Here is a 26,363-nt window from a genome sequence, read left to right as displayed (position 1 = left end):
TTTAAACTTAATTGATAAGGCAGATTCTTCTATTTTCAGAGAATCTATTTTCCTTCTTCAGTATGCATACAACTTATGAAGGCCATTTAGGATGGTTTCTATTCCCTTCTCCAGATTCTATTAGCATGATATTAACAGTAGGTTGCATCAACATCATGCCTTGTGTGGTGATGTATTTCTAAAGTCCCACAGATTATGATATAGCACAGAACCTTAGTGTTGCTACCCTCAGGATCAGACGTTAATGGTATATGGCTGTTCCTACCGGTTAAACGAAACTGATTTTTATGATTTCTGTTTATTAAGATGCACAAAAATGCATGGGTCAGGTTAATAGCTGCATATCACTTATGAGGGATTGTATTAGTATCCTCCAAGAAAAATGCAACATCTAAAGCAATAGCTGTAAGTAGCGTCCCCAGCTGACTCAAATTGTAAGAATCCACTAACAATTTCCCAAACCTATACTCTGCAGCATGGGCTAAAATGTTGGAAGTAAACTGAGATATACTGGAATCATAGCCCCTGAATATTCTAAGCCTTTCATGGTGCCACTAATTCATGGTGCCACTAATCAGCATTGTTCTCTAGAAATGCTGATTTCTGAGATTGTTTCCTGTCTGTATCCTTCACTAAACTATTTGTTCCATGAGGGCTAAAACTGTGTGTGGTTTATTCATAGTTATATCTAAGTTGCCTCTTTCACTTTCAAAGTTTATCCTGTGTCAGAAACACTTAAAAATGTCCTTTGTCAAAGATCTGAATTCAAAATTTAGTAAACAGCTTCCTTTGAGATGGTATGATGAATCCTCTTTTAATTGGCGTATACACATGAACAATTGGACGACATCCTAAGAGTGTTCTACTGAGCATCAATACAACCAAATGTACCTTAGGCTAAGTGGTCCTTTGGCGGAAATAGTCCTCTGTAATACCAAAATATCAAAAACATAACATGGAGCATGCGCCTCTTCAATAATTTCATAGTGCTCATTCCTCTAGACTTTCTGAGTATCTCAATGGGAAAGAATATTTAACTTTATACAAGTGGTTACAAATTTAATTGCAAAACACTATCTGCAAAACTCTCATTTGAATATTACAGAATTCGAATTTTCTGATGCATACTTTAGAAAATGTGTTATGAAGAATTAAATTAGAATCTCTTTGGAGAAAGGTGAATACCAAATGACCAGTGAGATATGACTCAGGTCAGAGGATCTGGATTTATGTCTTAGCAAGATTACCTACTTTCCATGTGAAATCAGGCAATTGTCACCTCTATGAACAATTTCAGTCCCACCATTACATGACTCTCAAAGATATCTTTATAGATTCAGTAGCCATGAAAACTGAAACAGATTGAGATTTTCCTTTCAATATGGAAAAATATCTCGCACATTACTTTTAGATAAATGGGGCAGAAATTTGTTGAAAAGGCATTGTCTTGTTGTGGAAAAATGATAGAGGGAATAGGCATATGGAAATTTAATTTTTTTCCCTTAGCTCAGATTCAATTTTAAAAACTATATTTTTGGCCTTCTTATATAAATCTATGTCCCTTAACCATAGCATACCTACATAAATTAGTTACGGAATCAAAACAATTGCTATATATGTATGGCTGTTTTATTATCCTTTCCATCAATTTATATAAATTAACAGTCAATAATACATCATGATTGTAAAACAATGATTTCACCCTTCTATATTTTCTCCTCTCCTTTCCTTTCACTGTAGTGTTTTAAAAAAATCTTATTCTGAGAATAAATGAGCTCATTTTTATATCCTTGTAGAACTTTTTCCTTGATCTAAAATACTCTTCCAATTTCTAATCTCTCTTAGCATTTCAGTATGAGACTTTAAAGTTTCCATTTTCACATTTGCATATAATAAGAGAAAAAGGAGGCAGGACAAATACGTTTTACATGACGTGTATCAATAGAAATATATCATTTCAATAGAAATATAGCTATAGAAATAACTGTAGGAATTTAAGCGTCAGATATTTCTGTGTCATATATATATCAGATTAAATGGTATCCAGAGGAGGGCTTTGAAAAAGAATTCCTGTTAGATACAATGTACTTCGAGGTTGAATTTAGTGCCAATGGCTGAAGTGCTAGATTCAGGGAGAACAATATTAAAGGGTATGTCAGGAAGTCTTTAATTCTTTAAAATCTGGAGCTAGAGATGTGAACTAGAGATTAGGGCAGATTGTGGCAAAATTGAGGACCCACAGTTGGCATCTTTTTGTCATCTTAGAGTGGAATTTAAGAGTAACAGCACCGAGTCCCCAGGAAAGGAGCTGCAGTTGTACCTGTGGATCTGGCAATGACTCTTTGACACACCAGACAGCAGACTTCAGAGAGGAGCAGAGTCACACTTGGAATGAAGGTTGAGCTCCTGAGGGAATTCAAACTTAAACAAGACATATCCCTCTCTTAGCCTGCATATGTAATTACTACAAGGAAGCATATTGATAATTATTGTAAATCAGATACCAAAATCCAAAATTATAACTAAAATGATTTGTGTGTTGCTACACAAAGCTAGATATTTAACTATCACAAAAATAGTTACAGAAAATAAACAAATGGCAAGTCTGTAAATATTTTCAACACATATGAAGCTATAATAATATCCTTCAAATATTAAGTCATTAAATATTTAAAAAGTAATAAATAACAAAAGGAAATGAGTAATGTGTATGGCAAAACCATTCAGAAAATAAGTACAAATAACAAAAAGATGCTCAGCTGCTTTAGTAACTGAAGAACTAGCTAAATCTGATAACATTTCCCCTGCTATGATATTTCCATACAGCTAAATCCCGCAATGACACGAATATTACAAACTACACTGATATTAGAAAAGAAAAATTAAAACAGGAGTTTTTACTCCTGTTTGTTTACTCCTTTAAAGGAGTAAACATTATTTTAAAAACTATATTTTTTCTATTACTTAGATTTTCAACAAAAAAAACCACGTATGCATAGAGAAAGGCAGAGAAGGATACGAAGCCACATATTTCTTAATGAATTTGGAGGATGAAACTCCAGATGGGATGATTATAGTTGTTTTCTTTCTTGTGCTTAACAATATTTTTAAATTTCCTTTTTAAATTTTTTTTTATTTTGAGATGGAGTCTTGCTCTGTTGCCCAGGCTGGAGTGCAGTGGTGCCATCTTGGCTCAAGCGATTCTTCTGCCTCAGCCTCCCAAGTAGCTGGGACAGCAGGTGTGTGTCATCATGCTGAGACGGGGTTTCACCATGTTGGCCAGGTTGGTCTCGAACTCCTGACCTCAAGCAATCCACCCATCTCAGCCTCCCAAAGTGCTGGGATTACAGGCGTGAGCCACTGTACCCAGCCTATTTTTAAATTTTCAAAAAGTAATGTATGTGAACCAATGTTCTGTAAGACTATTGTGCAAATTTGGATGAAACTAATGTATATTTTGATTGACTTAATAATAAATCTGAGTCAGAGTACGTGCATGAGCATAAATCACCTTAAAAATTACCTGAGACATATTATCAAAGCTAATGTAGAGGCAGATGGCTTTCCAAGTTTGTTTTCTTTAAGTATAAAAAGTAAATCACTCCAATGCAATTGGTAAGCAACTGAGTAAATACAATCTAGTATGCTCACACAATTGAATGCTATTTGGCAGTCAAAATGAATGAATACAACTACATTAAAGAATACAAGGGACTGTTTTCATTTTACTGATTGAAGAAAGTAAATAACAGAGTTATTTAAAATGCGAAACTTTTTTTTTTTGTAAGGAGGAAAAAAAACTAAAACTGAGCAGTAAATTTTTTAGAAGCAAAGTGACATGCCTTTAAAAATTGCAATATAAAACCGAATCACAAACACAGACTGCAGAAGAATGACTAGTTTGGGAGGATGGCTAGTTTGAGTGATGGGCAAAGAAGTGGATATAAATTCTTGTTAAGTTTTTCATGCTGAGTGATGGGTGATAAACGAGGTTTATTTATTGTTGATCAGTGAATGAAAATGAGAGACATACTTATGTAAATGGTGAGACTGTCATGAACCAGTTGTATGATACATTTAAATTTGTGCACAAAAGGACTACTAAAATCTGAATTAAAAAATTCTCAGAATGAATATTCATCTGTTATAAAATATTGTATAAATATTTACTGATTATTAGAAACATGTGAAAACATTTTTACTTCATTTTGCAAACATACTGTCACTTTCTTAACACAATATGTTGAAAATAGAGCAAAATTAATGTGTTAAAGGGAAAATCATAAAAAATCATAAATTATGTATATTTTTGAACTGAATGAAAACACAAGATATCAAAATGTGTAGCATGCATCTGAAAAACAGAGCTTAGAGGGAAACTTACAGTTTTCAGTGCATAAATGTATTAATTTTTGCTTAATCACTAAATGCCCATTAAAGCCATATTGATAATTTAAACTCTATTGGATTATTAAAAGCTAAAATTTCTCACAGTATTAATATTAAGAAAGCAGAACAACAGAGACTCTTATAGAAGTAATATAAATTATAACAACTACCAGGGCTGATTTTCCCTTTAACAAATTAATTATTTAGTACTGTGTGGCTACTATCAAAATACAAATCCTTTGTTAAAGATCTAGTTATCTTTCTAGTAGAAAATCTGAGAATTTCCTTTCAATATGGAAAACGATTTCTTGTTTAATTCCGCTGTGGTCACATAACATGCTCTACATGATTTCAGTCCTTTGAAATTTGTTGAAACTTAGTTTATGGTAGAGTATATGATCATTGTATATTTTGGGGCGTCACAGAGTATTGGCGAATACTCAATTTGATGAATGGTCTACATTGGCAGATGTCACATGTGTACTTATAAAGAATGTGTATTGGGTAAATGTTGAATATGAGGTTTTACATATGGAAATTTGTCCAACTTTGTGTTTTTATACCCTTACTGATCTTTTACTTACTTGTTAATATCACTTTCTGAGTGCAACATATGAAAATATCCAACTGTGACACTGAACTTATCTATTTCTATTTTTAGTTCTGTCAACTTTTGCTTTATGTAATTTGAGGCTGTGGCATCACATGTATACAATGTTAGTATTATTATGTCTTGCTGTGGCATTGAAACTTTTGTTATTAAAAATGACTCTCTTAACCTCCGGTAATACGTGTTGCCTTAAATTCTAGTTTGCGTGATATCAAAATAGGTATACACACTTGTTTGTGTTTTTCAAGATATAGCATAACATCATTTTCCATCCTTTTTCTTTGAACTTTTTCAATGGCTGTATTTAAAAAGAATTCTCTCTTGGTATACAGCATACATTGGAATCATTTTTTAAAATCTTGTCTGATAATCTTTTATTTGGGACATTTGTTTTATTTACATTTAATAAAATTACTGATAGAAATATGGTTAAGCCTGAAAATTAGCTAGTTGTCTTCTATTTGTAGTGTCCATTCCTTGTTACTTTATTTCTCCTTTCTTGCCTTCTTTTGGATTAATCAAATATGTTTCTATTATTCAATTTTTTCCATAATCTTGTAAGTTAGGCACATTTATATCATTTTGAGTGGTCATCCTAGAGATTTCAGTGTGGATCCTTGTCTTAGTACGGTCTAATTAAATTGGCACATTTACTGCTCACTGAAACATGTAAATATTTTACAACAGTTTAAGTCAATTGTTTATTCCTTTTCACCCTTTGCACTATCATTGTCCTTGTCATTTCTTTTTCATTTGCATGTTGTAAAGCCCATGAGACATTATTATTGTGTTTGTTTTATCTTGTTAAAAATTATTTATATTTATTCATTTAAAAAATTGTTTTTAGTGCTCTTTCTTCCTTCCTGCATGTTCACACTTCTATCTGGGATCATTTATCTTCAGTCTGAAGCAAATCGTTTATTATTATTGTTATTATTATTATTGTAGTGGATCTGTTAGCAATACATGAACACAACTTTTCTTGTTTTGAAATACATTTTCTCTGGGTAGTTGATTCAAATATAGAAGATTATTTTTCTCTTATCACTTTGAAATATCATTTTCTGTTTTTTTGACTCTTTCAGATGAAAAATGAGCCATAAGTTTTACTGTTGTTCCTTTGAAGAAAACATTTCTATTTTCCCTGGCTACTTTTAAGATTGTTTTTGTGTCTTTAATTCAACTGATTGATGATTTTATGTATAGGTGTAGTTTATATTTTGTTTTTTTTTAATTTTCTTTCTAGACATATGCTGACCTTCTAGAGTCTATAAATTGATGTATTTTTAAAATCAGATATGGAAAATTCTGAGCCATTATTTTTAAAAATATTGCTCTTGCCTATTTACTTTTTTCTTTCTGAGATCCAATTGCATTTTTGATAGAACTTTTGACAGCATTCCATACTTTCCTCTCATTCTGTTATTTTTTGCTTGTTTTATTATTCTTTATCTCTGTACCTCAACTGGATTTTTGCTACTGAACTTTCTTAGTTCACTACTCTTATCTTCTACAGTTTCCAGACTGTTTTTAACCCATCCATTGAGTATTTATTGCAGATATTTTATTTTCTGCTTATATAATACTTATTTGATTGCCTTTATGTAGATTCCAATTTTACACTGACATTCTTGATCTCTTCATTATGTTGTCCCCTAAGTCTGTTCAGGCTAATCTAAAAAAATTACCATAAACTGGGTAACTTATAAAGAACAAAATTTATTTCTCATAGTTCTAGGAGCTGGGAAGCCAAGATCAAAGCAGATTTCTGTGTCCTCACATGATGGAAGAGGCCCATCCACTCTCTGGAGTCTCTTTTATTAGGGTACTAATCCCATTCATGTGGGGTTCACCCTCATGACCTTAATCACCTCCCAAAGGCCCCATCTCCTACTATCATCACCTTGGTGGTTTGGATTTCAACCTATACATTTTGAGAGTGACGGAAACATTCAGTCCATTACATACCCTTTCTTCTCTATCTTGAATATATTAAACATATTTATTTTAAACTTTTCTAACTATTAATTCCAATATATGAAAACCTGTGGGTCTTTCAAAAATATGTGATTTTTTCCTCTTGGTTTTTACTTATTTTGGATTCTAGCATGCCTCATACATTTTTATTGGATTTCAGACATTGAGAATAAGAAACTGTAGCATCTCTGCATGGCATTAGATTTTTACTTGAGAATGTGAAAAATTTCTTGTAACAAGCAGATGAAGTAGCAGTGTTGTCACCTTGCCTCTGTCAAAGTTTGATTTTAGACTTTGTTAGAGTTATTCCTATAAGTTTCCTCTTACTTTTAAGTCATGGGTCATAATCATAGGTGACGACCCTATCTTCAGGGACATTGTCCTTCCTGAGACTCACATAAAAGCTCATTGTATTCATAAAGATATCTTCATCTTTACAAGGCTTGGACTAATCTCTTTCTTTTCAGATCATGTGGCTGCTGAAATCCATGCACAGCCTCCCAGATGCTATTTTCCACTGGGTTTCTTGGAGTTTCACCCTGTGTATATGGCGCTCACAAGTTAATGCATTTCAGTTAGGCATGTACCTAGGAGGAAAAATGATGGTTCACTGGCTATGTGTATTTTTGGGGCAAGATAAGTAAGATTGCAGAGCCATGCTGACTTGCCCCCTTGTGTAATGCCCCACGGACCCCTTTTGCAGGAAGCTTTGCATCTCTTGCACCTTCCTGCATCAGCACGTAACTCTTTTGCAAGATAAGCAGTTCTACAGTATACGAGCAGATTACCAAATGGTTACAAGTTCCTGATACCTGGTATGTCCTGGGAAAGACAACAAAAGTCCCTTATTCCTGATGTAGCTCCCACAATCTCCAGCCAATCAGCACTAAAAGCCCAGGAAACCATTAGCTACAAATTCCTGCCTTGGGGGGTAGGGGTTTTTCTGGGGTCCCACATGTGCAGTTAGGCTCAAGGTTTAGCTTATAGTGACCTTTCTCTCATTTTAATGGTAAAAAACACACTCTTATGTGGAGATTTTTGTCTGCTGATGATACGTGCAATGCATGCAAGAGCATGTAGGTGTTGAGCGCATGCACCAACCGCAGGTCTGCCTTTGCATACTTGAGCTCACCAGTATTTTATGAATGCTTGTGTACAACTCCCATGAAAGGAATTCCTCTTAGGATACTAGCTGTTATCTCTCCCTTTGAGTAGCCCTCTCTGCCTCTCAGAGTGTACTTTTGCTTTACAATAGACTTCTTTGCCTACTCTTGCTTTGGACTTGCTTTCAAATTCTTTGTGTGGTGAATGAAACCAAGAACCTGAACTGGCCCACCAGCAACATTTTCAGATTAGTAAATAATGGCAAATAGTTTTCCAAAGTGGATCAACTAATCCGTATTTCCACTAGCAAGGAGAAAATTTTCCTTTGTTTCACATCTTTGTTAATTCTGTACATTACAGTACAATTTTATTACTGGATTTTCCCACCAAGTGACAGAATAATTGTATCCTAATCATTAAGACAACCGAAAGCTGGTCCTCACATTTCTAAATGCACCTTGGGGACAGTAATATCTCCGTTGATAACCCCTAAACTGTGCTTATGTTGGATAGTCAAATAAAGCTATTTGAGTGGCAAGGGAATGCTCCAAAGTTGAGGGCAGCAGTATAGAGCTCTTAACATGTGATGCACTTTACTGCTATTTTATTGCACTAATCACTTTTTTGGTGATTTTTGTTTAAACCTGTCTCTACATTTGACTGTAAGCTTCATGAGTTGGCTTTCTTTGCCACTGTTGCTGGCAAGTGACAGTCAATTAATACTTGTGGATTGAAATGATTTCTGAATGCTTAATGCTTTAATTGATCAAACAGCTGCCATGGCAGAGAAAGAGAGAGATTAACAGTGAGATCCCTGATGGGAAAATGAGAAAGTTACAGTGTTTGACATCAGGCAGGCATGTAAAACTTTTCAAGAAAACAGAGGTCATCCTCAGAGTTAGAAGTTGAGTTTAGAGCCCCTGTATAACCAAATACTCTGTTGTGAATAGAATATTCTGTCTTGAATGGAAAGGTCTCAGGTTAACTTTGCATAAAGCCAACCTTGTGAACTTGTTACCGAGATTAACATGCTTTCAAAAAGGTCCGTATTATTAGTATTTTATTTATTTATTTATTTATTTATTTATTTATTTATTTATGAGATGGAGTCTCTCTCTGTCGTCCTGGCTCACTGCAAGCTCCGCCTCCCGGGTTCACGCCATTCTCCTGCCTCAGCCTCCCGAGTAGCTGGGACTACAGGAGCCCGCCACCACGCCCGGCTAATTTATTGTATTTTTAGCAGAGACGGAGTTTCACTGTGTTGGCCAGGATGGTCTCTATCTCCTGACCTCGTGATCTGCCCACCTCAGACTCCCAAAATGCTGGGATTACAGGCGTGAGCCACCATGCCCGGTCACAAAGGTCCATATTATTTCCCAATTACCTATATACAACGACAACAAACATGAAGTATTCTTACAGATTCTGATGGCTCATTATTCCTCTCAGCACATCTATATGATAAGCTTTCCAATTCCCATTTGGTAGGTGAGGAAAGTCACTGAAACATTTTCTTGGTGGTGGATAGATGGTTTGAAACAGTCTCTGCACTATATTTAAAAAGAGTATCACCCACTCAGCTATATGACAACTTTATTGACACTGTAGCCACATGAGATTTATGTTTTATGGTTCCCCTTTTACGTGTAAATTAACCAATCATGGAGGTTACTTGACCCAGACAGAGCCCTAAATCAATTTCACTAAGTTATTTGACCTTTACCCTAGTGGTGAAATAAATAGCGGTATATCTACCACTGCTGTGAAAACATCTTGGTACATCAGTGTTTTGTGATAACAACTATGGAAAAATAAAACACCACGCCAATTGGAGATAACTGTATGCTGAAACACAGCAGCTTTAATTTTTTACTATATAAGCAGCCAAAGGTTTTTATTATTATTATTACTAAGTGGTTTTGATCCACTATGCTGTACTTCTTTTCTAAATAAAGAAATCTATACTATTGATTAATACTTACAGCTTCCAACTTTAGTTAATTTTGATGTCTGCATATGGTGTTAATCTCATTTGTTGTACTTGGTGGACCTTTTATAAAATTCTTACTCATTTTACTTGTATTCAACAGCCCAAACATAGTTTTTCTAGTCTCATCTTTGTTTTTCTTTCAAATATTTCTAATATATAACTATATGCTTGTATGCCCACAAGAGACATATGAGATTTTTGAGATTTGTATTTTGTTTTTATTTTGGTGTATTAGTTGATAGAAGGGGCTTGTTTTACTGCAAGAGATCTGATTTTGAATTTGGGATTATTATATTTGAAACACAATTGTGTAATAACAAGATGTTCATACAAAGCCTTAGTCACATATCACAAAAGCAAGATAATTTGTATTTAGAGAATCTACCCTAACAGGAAAAGTCAGTTAGGATCTCATTGATAGGGGATATGTCACAATTGTTTTCCATTTATCATATGGTGACTGGGTTTTGCAAGGATTTGGCTGGGTTAGAGAGGTTTTTGCAATCAGAAAAAAAAAAAAAAAAATGTCCTGGCACTGTAACCTGTGAGGTCCCAGAAATGTCTGGGAAAAATATTGTAGTTTTTATAATTTTTGCAAGTGAATCTTGGATTTCCAAATTGTTAAGTCCAGAGATAATGCTCTATGGAGACTGGCTTCCCTGGATCCTTTGAACCTGCTGCACACTGATTTAATGAACTGTAAATACACTGTAAAATATACGTGCATTTTAACAGTGAAGAAAAAGTCAACAGCTAATATTGTGCCTCATGTCTTCAATTTTATATTACAAACATTTAAAATGCATATGTGTATTTTATAGATTTAATCATAGCATATATAGAGTTTGGTATGCTGGTCAATTCAATTAACCTGTAATTAACATCATAATACTGTTTTTATTTTAAATGAACATTGCACTGATATTGTCTGCTCTTTATTGTATCTTTGTCACCAAGAAAAAGGTAAACTTCATGTTACTTAAAATCATTTGCACAATTTGTGTTTTCCACATCAATGCTGATGGAAAAAGTAAAATAGCAATAAGAATGCACCAGATCTGTATTGCATGAACTCTGTGGAACACAGTGTAGTAAATGTGGAAGGACAGGGAAATGAGTTCAGCCTGACATTCTGGACTTTGCAATCCAAGAATAAAAGGATATAGAAATCGTATTACAAAGAAGAAAGGAAAATGCTAAATGAAAGTCCAATTACATGATATATGCATGTAGAAGAAGGGCTCCCTAAAATCAAGAAAAATGATGAAAGAAAACAGGGAATTCAGGGAAGATGAGCTGAATGTGAGCTGAATTTTTGGGGAAAATAGAGAAGAATAAAATTTCCAGAGGGGGATAAGAAAGAATGAGCTATCCAGATTGGAGGAGGAAAACATTCCTCTTCATTTTTTTTCCATGTTACTTTTGTTGTTATTTCTGGAACAAAATAAAAAACTATTAATCAGTAAGAATCTGTGAGTTCATAGCATTGTCATATGTACACAATGGTATCTCTAGGTAGGAGTATAGTTAAATTCTACAAGAAAAAAGGAATGACGATTTTGAAACACACTGTGCATAAAAAGACCGTAAAAATATGTTATTATTCTGTAATTAATACTATTTATTTCCCGTAATTTAAAAAATCCAGTGAATTAGAATGCCTGAAAAGTAATTAAGTATGAAAAATTTGTTTTTTGTTGACACAGTAAAACTAAATGGAAAATTTTTCTTAATATTCTGTCTTGCTATACTTTTTATTACTTTCAAAATACATTAACTCTGCATTTAATTTGCATTTTACTTTGTCCTTTAGAGAGTTTCATAAATTTTAAGTTTTTCTTCTAATATGCTCTCCATGTTTATTGTTTAGGAATAATTTATACATGAGTTGCATAACGTATAATTCTGGTGCATATATATACATATTTTTATAAATATTGTTAGACTCATATGTGTATATGAAAAATTAAAAGTTTTATGTCTGCTTTACGGCATTATAATGAAACACATTAATAATAAATATTCTAGGAACAAATTGTTGGAATAAGAAAGTATTTATTGAACAAAGAAATTTAGTAGGAAAGGAAGTAGAAAATACTATTTATTTGTTCACACTAATAAGGAAATGCCATAAGGTAAAATATATAACAAATTATAAAAGTACATATTTGAATAATTTATGCACAATATATCTTAAAATTTGAATAAAGGACTCAGCGGAAAATTCTTAGATCATTTACAATATTGTTCCTGGAACTTTAAAAATATTTATGTATGTCTATAAATTTGAGACTCTTTGTGCCTATAATTTATCTTTATTTAGTCATCTATTGGTACTTTTTTTGACCTGAGCAATTTCTTCAAATTGATCAGGTTCATACTATATCTAACTTTAGCAGTCGATGAATTGTAAATCTTTCTAATTCTGCATTTTGTGGGATTTGATGGTATAGAATGTGCTGTCACTTTCCATTAAACAAATGTACAAAAAATTTGTGTAAATACTTTCATATTTACAAAATCTCAAAATGGAAATGTTTATTAGCCGTATGATCTCTTTCCCTCATTTATTTATATTGACATTAATTATACTGGCTCTAAACTACTCATCTAAAAACAACTTTTTGAGAGAAAAAGACACACTACAAATATAAAAATCTTATCAATTGTAGAAACAGCAATATGGGCAAGGTCTGCAAACATATGAGTATATATTTATCTATAGGGAGAGGTATGCCTGCATTCCATAGCTAGCCTTTATTCATTCATTTAACAGAAATACTGAGTCTCTACTATATGTATGGAAGAGACTAGGTTTCAACAATAGGAAAATAAATTAGAGATAGTCTATAAGAGACTGAGAATTTGCAGTCCTTATCAGAGATACACAAATATTTTCAATAAAGTGTTGTGTTATAATAGAGACGTGGCTAAAATACTAAAAAGGAGCACTCATAATGTTCACTATTAATACTACTACAAGATTGGTTTGTGGGGTAGAATTCCCATTGTTCTACTGGCATGGCTTGAGCCATTCAAATATTGAAGGGGATTCTGGGGTTTCTTTGATTTCAGCAAAGGGATACAATGAATTGTTTTCATCATTGCATGGCCATTGCCAAATAGTTTTACAGAGCGTTACTGTTGAGAATCCCCAGGCCAGACCTCACTCTTATTCAGAAACTAAGCTTATGTCATCTTACAATAGAAATGTAATGGAAGAGAAGGTCCCAAACAAGGCAAACAGAGCCTTCAGTAGATGCTTCTGGCTATCAGGAACTGGAGCTTGGAGTCTGAGTTTTCTCTCACCACACCCCATCTGCCCTCTCTCCCCTCCATCCATGCCATTTCATGCAGTTGCTGCCTGCCCTAGAGGGGTGAATATGTTAAATGGAGAAGTTTCATCTGCAGGAACATTGTTCCAGAACAAATCATCAGGCACATTTCCTTGACTTCAGATTTATTAAACTTAATCCATTCATTTTCAGTCCTCTCCGGAGGTCAGGGACAGATGTGTCTCTCTCCTACTTCAATATCTATTTATTATTTTTTATCTCTCTGCCTATCTATTTATTATCTATATATCTATATACATATACATATATGTATATATACGTACATGCATGTACATGATTTCATAATCTTTGTTCCCAATGACTTTAGAGTATAAAATCCCTCACTTCATATTTCTTTTTGTAAATGACATTTCAATTTTGTGTTAGAGAATAGCAAAATGTAATGTGCTTGTTAATAAATTGTTCCTTTGTGCTTCCCATGTCCCGTGTTACTCTTTCCTATTTTGCCTTAATGTCAATTGCAATATTCCCTACTGAGAATGAAATTGATATAAAATTTAACATTCATGATTTAATTTTCGTAACCCAATTGCTGAATTGGAAGGCACTTGACATTTATAATGTGCCAATTTTAAAAATAGCTAAGACATGTTTTTGTGTCACATCGATTATTATTAATAAAAATGTATATATTTACTTAACCCCTTATTTTTGCAGAACATATTGATGCTCTGAAAGACAACCCCAGAAGAGTATGAGGAGACATACACAGTCTACGCAGGCCTGTAAGGTAACTTTTAGAAATTGTACTGGTTCAGTGCCTATGGGAAGCCAGAAATCGTAATCAGTGCATAGCAGAAAGAACAATCAGCTGGTAATAGGGAGTCACTAAGCAGATAAAGACAGCATTGCTAAGGACAGCCTTGTGACAATAATAACAGGATCAGGCCCAGTAATTAGGCAGTTTGTGGCAGTTGATCGGAAAAGACAAAGAATTATCTGTGGTTAACCTACATATGTGGGCACTTAGGTTGCTGAAGAATCACAGATGGCACAAAAAAAGTGTGGATGAGACGGGTCCCAAATTATGTGCACTGAAAATACAAGCTGATATATTTTTCTAAAAGAATGCTATTTTATATACAATTCTTACACAAAATCACAAAGTTGTTTAGAAAAAAATCAGAAAGAGCAAAAGTAAATGGAAGGATATGCAATGTCATAGTAAAGGGAGAAATAGAACAGAGAAGAGTGATCAGAAGGAACTCTCCACAATCGACCTACACAAATACAAGCAAAATGATTCAGAAATTGTTCCTGCCCTCAAAGGATTTATAGGTTAATGCAGGACATGTGTGCACGCGCACGTACACACACACACTCTTATACACACACACAGATGTGTAAATATCTATAAAATAAGACAAGATGTTATAAATGCTACAATAAAGTTTAAAAACATGTCTGGGTAGTGAGAATTTAGTAATTCTTTTTATGTATGAGGGTGGGAGATTTTTAAAAGGCCAAATAAAATGTGATGTTTAAGCTACATCTTGATAATTGAGAAGAGTTTAGAGAAGTAATGTGGACACAAAGTAGGAAATGAAGAATTAGAAATTAGTGCCCAAGGTCAGAGGGGACAAGCTAGGAGAATGATTCAATGTAGAGATTGTAGGCAATGCACAAGATCGTATGTTCCTCTGTGTGTGTGTGTGTGTGTGTGTGTGTGTGTGTCCTGCCACCAGCTTTCCTAGGGTTGGGTATGATGATAGAGCCTCAAATGGGAATGGGTGTGAACACTGATTGTTAGAAAGCCTAGCTGCTAAAAATCAAAAAAGTGTGGGGGTAAGAACTGGGCAGGTCATTTAAGTTTTGCTAATTATCAAATCAACACAAAGACTTTGCAAGAGATACACACTAGTTAGGTGAGCAGAGAGTACCTGTGGATGGTCAGAAGCTCCCAGTGTACTTCCAGTACTTGTCTAAATCATTCTATATGAACTAGAATGTCTGATCACCAAAATATTACAATGAATATTATTACTTATCCTTATCTATTCGGAAAAGAAAGCTAGAAGGCAGAAATTCTCAAGTTATTTTCCAGGTGGCTATCTAATTATGAGAAACTGTACAAATCTTCAAAAAATAGCTTCTTTCTTCAGATTTACAATAAATGAACCAAAGCACTATTGACAGAATACTGTAATAATTAAGATTGCTCTAAAATGGTTGAGATTAGCCAAACTCTCAGTTAAAGCAAATGAGCTAAGACTTACAGAAAAAGTAATCTGCCTTAAATGCCATTTTCTCTTTATTTGGCCCCAAACAGCTGAATAAAACTGCTGAAGCTTCAGTCTCTTTACTACAGAAATAGGCTTTGGTATCTGATGCTGTCATCAGGAACTATGGATCTTGTGTGAGTGATTTTTTTTTACTATAAGAACCAAGGTGTATTCATTGCCTATTGCTGTGTAACAAATTGTCCCTGAACTTAGCAACTTAAAATAATAAACAGCTATTGTTTCATGATTTCTTTGGATCAGGGATCTCTGTGTGGCTTAGTTATGTGTTTGTGGTTCAATGTCTCTTACAAGGCCGAAATCAAGGTGATGGCCAGGGCCACAGGCCTTTCAAGGCTCACCTGAAAGAAGAAGGATCTGCTTTGAAGGTGATTTACCTGGTCATTGCCAGGCCACAGAAGACCCATCTCCGAGCTCACTCAAACGCTTACTGTCAAACACCAGGATTTTGCTGGTTATTAGCTGGAGATCTCTGTGAGTTCATTTCCTGCCATGTGACCTCTGCATAGGGCAGGTGAAAATATGGTAACTGGCTTCCCTCCAAGCAAACAATTAAGAGTAGAAGAGATCATCTAAGATAGAAGCAAAAGTCTAACCTCAGAAGTGCCATCCAATCATTTACGCTGCATCCTGCTCATTAGATGCAAGTGACTAGGTCTAACCCACACTCAAGGGGAGGAGATGTCACAAAGGACGGAATACCTGCAAGTGGGAGGGGTCACTGAGGGTTGTAATGGAAGTTACCTACTACAGTCTAGCTTCATGTTTTAGTTTCTCTGAAAAATCATTCACACACTCCAAAATCCCAGTTAATGGCTTTGTAGCTCACTGAATAATCCTCTGTTTGATTTCCTGTCTAGTTTTTAGTTGTTGGTATTTATTAGGATAAGCTGCAGCATTTTTTTATTTATGAAAATAAGGACATTGAAAACACAAAAGTGTTGTAGAATATGGGAAATCTATAGTTATCAAATCCATGGAAGATGACACAAAATCCCATCCACTTTCCATTTCTCTTGTGCAGTTTGTCACAGTGGAGGGAAAGTAATGCTATGCTTAAAAGCCTATAGGTAACAGCAAATGGTCAAAGTCAAAACAGTTCTGATCTGTTCTTCAGAGGGTATCTCAACTGGAAATACTGTTAACATTTTGTATTAAATGCAATTGAGTTGGTTCGTGGTTTTCCTTTTTACATGAATTTACTAATACTATTGTATTACAAATGCTATATATATAGATATATATAGATATTTTTTGAGACGGAGTCTCGCTCTGTCGCCCAGGCTGTAGTGCAGTGACCAGATCTCAGGTCACTGCAAGCTCCGCCTCTCCGGTTCACGCCATTCTCCTGCCTCAGCCTCCCGAGTAGCTGGGACTACAGGCGCCCGCCACATCGCCCGGCCAGTTTTTTGTATTTTTTAGTAGAGACGGGGTTGCACCGGGTTAGCCAGGATGGTCTCGATCTCCTGACGTCGTGATCCGCCCATTTCGGCCTCCCAAAGTGCTGGGATTACAGGCTTGAGCCACCGCGCCCTGCCAACAAATGCTATATTTTATATGATCAATAATTTACTTTGTTTTTATCTATCTTTGGAGAGCAATCAAGAGACATAATATCAAATAATCAAAAATTTGGGGAAGGGCCTTTAGGGATTACATATACATTTGTTTCCATAAGTGGACAGATCTTACTGGTAGGCAATACTTACTAATGGAGAGAGCTCAGTAACTGGTTTTTGGTATTTCAAAATCGCTAATGGAAAACGAACATTTAGCCATGATAAAACTGTGTAGACTAAATGATTAGTTTATTTGCTTTTGTCTGTAGTTATATCACTGAGATATGAAAATTGTCATGTATCTGAAGTTCTCATTAGCATATATTTGCAGATGTGTGTATATATGTGAATATATGTATGGATGTATGTGTATATATATGTGTGTATATATATTCACATATATACACACAAACATACACAGCCCCCAGTAGTGGTGGTCAAATAAATTATGGTTGAGTAAATTCGGTTGGATGAGCAACACACCAGTATTATTAGTTTTTTAAAAAATGTTGAAAACAACTACTCAACTTCTGTATTTACAAATGAGAAAAAATTGCCACAGAAATGAAACTGACTTCTTGCAATACATATAGCTAGTTAGTGGCAAATTTGATATTACAACCAAAACTTCTGATTCTTTTTTTTCTTTATTTCTTCTTAAACAAACAAAAAAAACGGGATACATGTGCGGAACATTCAGGTTAGTTACATAGGTATACATGTGCCATGGTGGCTTGCTGCACCTATTGACTCATCCTCTGCGTTCCCTCCCCTCGCCCCTCAACAGACCCTGGTGTATGTTGTTTCCCTCTCTGTGTCCATGTGTTCTCATTGTTCAGCTCCCACTTATGAGTGAGAACATGAGGTGTTCGGGTTTCTGTTCTTGTGTTAGTTTGTGAGGATGATGGCTTCCTGTTTCATCCACGTCCCTGTAAAGGACATAATCTCATTCGCTTTTTTGGTTGCTTAGTATGGATGGTGTATATGTGCCACATTTTCTTTAACCAGTCTATCATTGATGGGCATTTGGATTGGTTCCATGTCTTTGCTATTGTAAATAGTGCTGAAATAAACATACGTGTGCATGTGTCTTTATAGTAGAATGATTTATATTACTTTGGGTATATGCCCAGTAATGGGATTGCTGGATAAAATGGTATTTCTGGTTCTAAATCCTTGAGGAATCACCATACGGTCATCCACAATGGTTGAGCTAATTTACATTCGACCAACAAAGTAAAAGCGTTTCTATTTCTTCACAGCCTCATCAGCATCTATTGTTTCCTGACTTTAGTAATAGCCATTGTGACTGGCGTGAGATGGTATCTCATTGTGGCAAAACTCCTGATTTTTAATCCTCTTTTATTTTGGCTGTAAAGCAAGACTTTGACTTCATCTAGATAAGGGCCAACTTTTTAAATAGGAAGAAAGAAAACAATATTTTTTAATCAGAACAAGAATCCAGCCTCTGTGGATAGCAGATGTCTTTCTTCTTTCTGCTCCAGGGCCTTGCCTCAAGAACCTACATAGCTATGATGGACAAGGCTAAGTAACAAACCCACTGGGGCTGAAAGCTGCTGAACAAGTGCTCTGGTCACCTGTCCTTAGGCAGGAATTCTGGAAGGTATTGTGTATGCTTTCATTAGTTCTACCTAAACTGAACCCCTCTAAAGGTTCATTAGGACAACGTTGATAATGTGCTTTTGTTTTAAATCACCATTCATGTGGTCTGACATACATAGAAATATTCACCAATTTTATGTATATGTTTAGATGATTTGTGACACATATATCATTAGTTAAATATCATCAGAATCAAAGATGTGGGAAATTGCCCTCACCCCTCAGTTTCTCCATGTCCCATTACTCAATTTCCTGCTCCCATCTCTTGCAATAATTGATGATCTTTCTTCAGTATAGTTTTACTTTTGTCTAGAATTTTGTATAAGTGGAATTATACAATACCATGTCTCTTGTGGCAGGCTTCTTTCACAAAAAGATATTGATATTTTGCATATCACTATTTCCTTCCTTTTCATTGCTAAGCAGTATTACATTGTATGGATGTGTCATTTTTTTGCTTATTCATGTGTGATAGACCAGGTGTGGTATGGCCACGTCACTTTCTAGTTCTGTGAACATTCACATGCATTAGGGAGCATATGTGTTCGTTTTTCTTGGGTAAATGTCTAAAAGTGATATTGGTAAATCATTTGACAAGTATATGTTTAACTATCCAAGGAATTAGCAAAATAGTTTCCAAAGTGACTGTGCCATTTTGCATTCCCACCAGAAGTCATCCTTATCAATGTTTGCTTTGACGAGTCTTTTTAATTTTAATCACTCTATAGCATGTGTAGTGTTATCTCACTGAGGTTTCAATTTGCATTTCAACTAATGCAGTTGATCAGGGCTTTGTGTGCTCTTTTTTTTTTTTTTTTTGGCCATTTATAAATCTTTAATGGTTATCTCTTCTTCTTTGTCTTTCTCGTTCTTTCTTAAATTATTTGTCATGTTAATGAGTTAGAAAGAAGTCTTTATTCTGGATAAAAGCTTTTTAACAGATAAGTACATATATTTTCTCTGGTATGTCTTTTGCTTTTTCATGTTTAGAGTATTTCAGAAGCAGGAGTTTTAAATTTTGATGGAGTGCAGTTTATGAATTTTTTCTTTTATGATTAATGCTCTTTAATTTTTTAACCTAATGCTTTTTTTGCCTAATAAATCTTTGCCTAAGCGGAGGACAATTCTTTTCTCCTGTGTTTTGTTATGGAAGATTTATAGTTTTAGGTTTTCTTTACAGGCCTATGATCCATTTCAAGTTAATTTTTTACATATCACTGCTTCCATCCTGTTCTGTTGTTCTATATGTCTAGCCTATGTCAATACTGCACTGGCTGACTTATGGTACTTTATAGTAAATTTTAAAATTGGATATATGAGTCCTTCACATTTGTTCTTAATTTTCAAAATTCTTTAGGCTATTTTAGTTGCTTATAATTCCTTGTAAATTTTGGACTTAGTTTGTCAATTTATAAAAAAAAAAGGAATTGTAAAATAAGGTCCTTCCTACCTAGATTTGAACATGGATTGAGTTGAATCTATAGATTAATTTAGAGAAACCTAATTTCTTACTATTGTCTTTCAACCATGAATAGCTTAAACATCTACATTGTTTTGTTTTATTTAGTGTCTCTAAGCAGTGTTTTATCATTTTAATCTTATCATTTCAAGATAATTGCAGAACAAATATGTGCAAATATCCATTGCACATATTTTGTTGGATATTTTAAGTATTTCATGTTTTTTCATGCAATTATGTTGTGATTTTAATTTAAATTTACATTTGTTTATTATCAGTATATAGAATTACAATTGATTTTCGTATATTGCTGTTATGCCCTGTTGCTCTGCTAAACCAACTTAATAGTTTCAATTGGTTTCTTTAAGCAGATTATTTAATGTGTTCTACTAAGAAGATAGCATATTCATTCTATGCAGACACTCTTACATCTTTCTTTTTAATTTTTACACCTATTATTGCTTTCTCTTCTTTACTGCACAGCCTAAGACCTCAAGTCATCCATGATTATGCAATGGTTGTAATACATAATGTATTATTCTGAAGCAGCTGGCCCCATAGGGCTCTGACACAGCCTTCTAAAAGCAGAGTTAAAATGCCAGTTTAGAGGCAACGCTCTGAAAGTATGGATGTTATCCTTGTGGTTACATTACATGCATTAAATTAAAGATTTATATGGTTCATTGTTCTCAATAAAAAAGAATGCCAAGGAATGAAAAGTGATACACAATCAGTCCATAAGACTGAGATGGTTTGTGTTATGCATTCCCACAACTCCGACTTCCATTGAACTCAAGGTCATGGTTCCCAGTGGGGCACACTGTTGCCAGAGTCAAATAAAGAATTCCACTGGGCCACAAGTTATGGCAACTGCCAGGGTTCTTTGGACTTTTTGTGACCAGGAACCAGCAGGTGAGAAGAGAAGCCACCATAAATCAGAGGCAATTGACTCTGGTAGACAAGAAGAGGTAACACTGCTTCCAATCAATGAACACAGGTGGCTGTAGATGTGCTGAACCCAGGTGATGTACTAGGTGCCTCTGGGTACTAAATACATATAGCAATACTGGCCTGATAAGAGTGTGATTTCCAGGGCTCAGATACTGCAGAGATAATAGTTTGGGCCACACCAGATAAGCCAGTAAGACCTGCCAAGGTGAGAGCAAGGATGAGAAGACTTTAAAATGGATAATGGAGGAGAAATAGAAGGAGTAGCAGTGTAGCCCTGAGCATAAATTTTCAAATAGGTCAGCAGTTACTTCCACCAACTTTCCTCTTCTCCATTTCCCCTCAGAGAGAGAGGGAGAGGCACTTGCACCGCAGAGGAGTATTGCTAGAACCTGCAGAAAGAAGGTTTGTGGGGTGGAGTAGGAAGTGGGGGCTGTAATCTCTTGCTGAGAAGGTGTAACTGACTGCAGGCCCCTGCTGCTGTCTCACATTTGCCCTGAGGCAACGTTGGCCACTGCTGGGTCTACCCATGGTGGAGCACACCAGCCGTGCTAATGCAGGCCCATTCCCGTAAGATGGGGGACTCCTTAGTGGATTACTTTGGTTTCAGGACTCCCCATCAACTCTTCTAAGTCTTTTCCATATGGTGCTGCAGTGGTCTGAGACTCTTCCTATCCAATTCTCTTTCCTTCCCATTTCCTTTCCTTCACAGGTGTCAGACCAGCTTTGGGAGCTAAAGATCGCCCTGCTTTCTGTGGCTCTATTTTTTTTTCCACAACTGTTTCCCCAAAAAATCTTTTGCATGTATAATCTCATTTTAGCATTTGCTTTTTGGAAGGCCCACACTATCACATAAGTCAATATAAAATGAGCAATTATTTTAGACTTTGAGTTAGCATTTTCACAAAGCAAGATACACAAATGGCCAAAAATAAAAAGCATGTGAGTTATCAGAAAATGTAAATTAAAATCATAGTTACATGTCATCTAACATCCACTAGGACTAAAATTAGAAATATTGACAACAGTAAATGTGTGAAAAGTTACAAATAGAATTCTCAATGATTGCTGGTGATTGTATAAAAGGTTACTAAAACTTTGGAAGTGCCTTAGAAATTTCTTACACAGTCAATTATACACATACTTTTTGAGGCCAAAACTGCACTTCTATTAATACAAATGCATAAATGAAAGTTTATGTCTAAAGATGGATTTCTACAAGAATATTTATGGAAGCTTTATTCATAATAGCCAAAATTTGGTAGCAGCCCAAATGTCTGTCAAAAGAATGGATAAAAATATTTTGTAGATTTAAACAATAGAATAATACTAATCAATAAAATGAAATGTAATACTGAATCAGAAAACAACATGTGTCTGTCTCAAAATCACTGAACCAGATACAAAACTTACGATATGATTTTCTTTATACACAATTCTAAAAAAAATGCAATTAGTCTATAGCAACAGAGAACAGACCAGTAGTCATCTAGGATGGATCAGGGTAGTAGAGGCACAGGGGCCCTGCAAAGAGGTGGGAGGAGGCTTTGTAGGCAAAGAAAATGTTCTGTAATTTGATTATAGCAGTGGCTTCCCCAGTGCATCAACTGTTAAAATTAATTAAACTGCCAATTAAGAGAACTCAATTTACTGGATATAAATTATATCTCAATCAAATTGATCAAAATATTTCCACATATGTGGATTCATCAAACATATTGAAAATAAACTAAATGTTCTAATTTGATGGAATGCAACCCCCATCATCTGGAAGCTATGTGTCCACAAATAAAAATTCAGAGATAAAGATATGTAAAAAAATATTTAAAAATATGCAATACAGGGGAAAAAACTTTCTAATATTACCGAAATTTTTATGGTCCCATAGCTCATAAAACTATGATCTGTGTTTTTGCAAAGTGCAGAGGGTTTGTGATGTTTTTTATTAGATTAGAATCACAATTTGAAGCATTTGTCATGTTCTTCTTTTCTTGTATCATGTGATTTTTTTTATATAAATGCATTTCTTGCATATATGCTTGAATTTATTATGAGTAAACAAACTTGAAAAATTACATCACTAGTAAATTATCGAAAGTGCTGAGGACAAAGTTATTCTATATTCAGTAAATTTTTAAAAATGCATCATTAGAACTTGTCTAAAAGACATTTCTGGAGATAATTCTGATTATTATGCTCATAAGTAATGATTCCATCATTTAAAATGAAATAGTATTAACATTTAAATGGTATATTAAAACAGTATTTCATCTACTGAGTTTCCATAATTCTTAGTAAGTGCTACAGTATTAAAATGCAGTTACATTTTGGTTTGTATCTAGAAGAGCATTATATCTAACATTTCAATAGCACAATATTTGCTCTGTAATATTATGGCTATATTTACAATACTTTCTGTAATAATAAGATTACAGTTATGGAATATAATTATTGTAATTTATTTATACAGCTGCTTTTTACAGTAAGATATTATTACCGTTATTCTGAGCAGTTTTTTGAAAAATGGGAGTGAAGAGGTCATTGAAGCAATAATGTGCAAGAACCATGGATTCACAGCCTGTCTTTCTACTTACCCACAAAATCCGTTTTCTGTTTCTATCATTTCTTTAAATACATATATGTACATTTCTGTATACCTGAAGGGTGCTGATTTGTGATAAGGGGTATTATCCCATGGCATAAAGGCAGGAGAGATGAGTTGAAAATTCTGAGGCCTGTTCAGATAGCCTTGTTTTGCATTCTGTGATTGAAGATGTGAGAAACAACAAGGTAGTCTTCCAGCATTCTGTGTGTGTCCACATCCTGAGATCTTCATGCTTGGACCTGTACTGCCATTGTGCCTGGGTTCGTTCATCACTTTGTAGTTTGACATCCAGAAACAAGTGGGGTAAAACAAAGGTGTGAGTCAGGACATTGTTTTCGGTAAGTTTAAGTGTCATGGGGGGGCAGGTTGGAAATATGTTTTAACGTGAATGAATATGTATGAATAGTAGTGAGAAACACCCATTCATGGACAAATACATTAATGATGAAGGGTAAGAGGAGAAGTCAGGGGCAGGTGGGATTCAGAGGAGAATGGGGCAGAGTATGTGTACAATTCAGATAAATCATGGGAAATTAAGGGAATTACCTTCTGGTGAAACTTCTCATTTTAATATATCATTCAAGTAAAAACAAAGTCATCAATTGACTTGGTAGGTTTGTAGGAGAATCAGAGGTTTGAGTTTGGATCAGACTTCTCACCTTCCAGAGAGTAGCAGAGTGAGTTTATTAAAGACATTTAGAAGAGATGCCTGCTGAGTTTAGAGGTATTCTACAAGGCTTCAGTGACAAAATGCATGATGTATTGCTTGGTAAACTAAAACATATTGGAATGGTACTCCATTTACCATGTTTCTATAATTCCTAAAATAAAGCAAAATAAATGAAACTGTTAAAATGCAGTTATAAAATGACATGTAATCTTTATGAAGTTTTCAGTGAATTACAGCTCTATGTTTTAGCTGGTAGATTTGGTCAGTTACTGAAACATTAATCACTACAGAAAGCTAGACATTTTAAAATTTACTTTTTGTATGTATAAAAGGAGTTAGACAAAGTTTCTTGTTCAAATTCCTTGCTGGCACATAGTAAAAATGGAACTCAGAAATTTTATTTTCCAGCCCACTGATTCAGTCACACTGATGAGGCAAAAACAATTCTCTCTGGTAAAACTAGTTTAAACGTGGCAATAAATCAATCTAAAAGCAACTTATAGATTCCTTCATTTCTTTTTCTGACAGATTCAGCTAGTGACATGAAATTTTTGTGTAACAAGAAACTATTTTGTGTCTTCTATCAGGTCAAGCTTACTCACATCTTAAATGGTGTCAACATCCAAATTCCTAAGCAAGGCTTTAAATGAAGAAAGAAAATACCAACGTATGCTAGATCGTGCAAAGTGACCTTGTTTTAATTAACCATTTAATTTTTTTAACCATATATCACAAATACAACTCCTTCCTCCCCAAATTCCACCACTGGTCATTTAACAAACCCATTTCATGTGGCAAACATAAATCTTCTCCACAGTGCACCTTTTCCAAAAAAACTGCCTCTAAAAGTTCTAACCACTTTAGGTCCAATTCTAGTACTGCCTTTGCCAAGAAAGTGTCTCTAGTCATGTCTACAAACTATTAAAAAATAGGCAAAACCTGAAAAGACATTTTATCTTTATTCTTTTTTTTTAGATGGGATCTCACTCTGTTGCCCAAGCTGAAGTGCAGTGGTGTGATCTTGGCTCCCTGCAATCTCTACCTCCTGGGCTCAAGTGATCCATCCTCTCACCTCAACCTCCTGAGTAGCTGGGGCCACAGGCCATGTCACCATTCTTGCCTGGCTAAATTTTTGTGTTTTTTTTTTTGGTAGAGATGGAGTTTTGCCATGTTGCCCAGGTTAGTCTTGAATCTCTGAGCTCAAGTAATCTGCCTGCCTTGGCCTCCCAAAGTGCTGGGATTACAGATGTGAGCCACTGTGCTTGGCCCATACATATTGAAGAGAAGAGATACAAATGGCCAACAGGAATATGAAAAATGCTCAACATCTGTAGTCGTCAGAGAAATGCAAACTAAAACCATGGAAGTATCGTCTCACTCCTGTTAGAGTGGCTGTAATAAAAAAAAAAAAGAATAACATGTTGACGAGGGAGAAAAGGAACCCCTTATACATTGTCAGTGGGAATGTAAATTAGTACAGCCATTTTGGAAAACAGTTTGGAGTTTCCTCAAAAAACTAAAAATAGAATTACTCTATGATTCAGCAATCCCACTACAGGGTATATATCCAAAAGAATTGAAATTGGCATGTGGAAGAGATACCTGTACTCGCGTGTTTATTTCAGAATTATTAACAATAGTCAAAGTATGGAAGCAACTTAAGTGTCCATCAACAGAAAAATAGATTTTTAAAATGTGGTATTCCATTTTAAACAATGAAATATTATACAGCCTTAAAAAAGGAAATTCTCTCCTTTGTGGTAACAGGCATGAAACTGAAGAACATTATGCTAAGTGGAGTAAGACAAAAGGACAGATACTATATAATCTCAC

This window comes from Theropithecus gelada, chromosome 8 (assembly GCF_003255815.1).
Source record: "Theropithecus gelada isolate Dixy chromosome 8, Tgel_1.0, whole genome shotgun sequence".
Classification (NCBI taxonomy): domain Eukaryota; kingdom Metazoa; phylum Chordata; class Mammalia; order Primates; family Cercopithecidae; genus Theropithecus; species Theropithecus gelada.
This window is presented reverse-complemented; position numbering follows the sequence as displayed.